This window comes from Chrysochloris asiatica, unplaced genomic scaffold (assembly GCF_000296735.1).
Source record: "Chrysochloris asiatica unplaced genomic scaffold, ChrAsi1.0 scaffold00115, whole genome shotgun sequence".
NCBI classification, from domain to species: Eukaryota; Metazoa; Chordata; class Mammalia; order Afrosoricida; family Chrysochloridae; genus Chrysochloris; species Chrysochloris asiatica.
In genome coordinates this window covers 7,299,822-7,301,073 of record NW_006408633.1, presented here as the reverse complement: position 1 = coordinate 7,301,073, position 1,252 = coordinate 7,299,822, and positions in this window count along the sequence as shown.

Below are 1,252 nucleotides of genomic sequence, written 5' to 3'. Positions count from 1 at the left end.
GATTATAATCAATGTAATGAAACAAGTTATATGAATTGTTGAATGTGAAACTGATGATGTGCCATGTAAACGTTCACTCAATCCACAATAAAAACCTTAAATTAAAAAAAAAAAAAAGAAATGACTCGTAGGTTTGAACCACTGACCTTTCAGTTAGCAGCTAAGCATCTAACCACTGCATCACCAAGCTTCCTCTTAGTACCTTTAATAATTATATATGACCATGAAGAGCTTTTGTTTATAAAAAAGATTATATCTACTAAAATTTACCACATTAGAAATTTAGGAATGAAAAGTAATCTAAAGTATATTATTCATTTAAAAACAACAAGAGCATTTCTGTTGTTTTATGTTACCCAGTTTGTGGTAATTTGTTATGACATCTCTAGGAAATGAAAACACCTAGGGTGGCAGAAAACAAATTGATTAAAAAATTTATGTAGTCTTTAAAAAAGTAAAATAAAGATTGGATCAGACTAGGCTCATGCTCTTGTTACTTACTATAAGTAACTTGTTAATATAAATAAAGTTTTATGAAGATATAGTTGTTGTTTGTGGGGTTTTGTTTTGTTTTGTTTCCAATGAGAAGAATGGCACTGTTACATTTCTGGAAATCTCTTTAATATACTGCTCATCAGAAGACAGCAGGATTCTCAGATCTGCTTCTACACTCAATCTGTTAAGTATGATATTTTGGTTGAAGAATATAAAGAAAAGTTGACTTTATACAGATATGTAGTTAGGAAAAGCAAAACCCGGCAAACCCGGGGAAAGGATCATAGTAACCCCCAGGAACTTTGAACCACACGTGGAGAATGGCTGGTATAGAAGCGTGATAGCTGCTCTATCACACTGACATTTCTTGGTGTATCCAGTGAGTCTAATGAACATGACTTTGACTCAGCAACGAAGAGCTCAGTGAGATAGATGGCCAGGTCCTGATGTGGGGAAAGATAAACTGAGATCCTATAAGACTTTGAAGTCCACAGAAGATTACCAACAAGAAATGCTTACAACTTCATCTTCTTTTCAAAAAGTAGCAGTGGTAATTAAGAGCAATGTTTGGTAACAAAAAATTTTTAAAGGTAGAATATTAAAAAGAAGTCTACACAAGCAGACCAGTTTGGAACGGCTAAAGAGACAGAAGATACATCTTCAAAGAAAGATGATCAGGAAAAAACCAAAATAAAGATGACAGTATGACTGGCTACTACAAGAATAAGCAAATTGTTTGCTGGGAAGCCATCAAGGC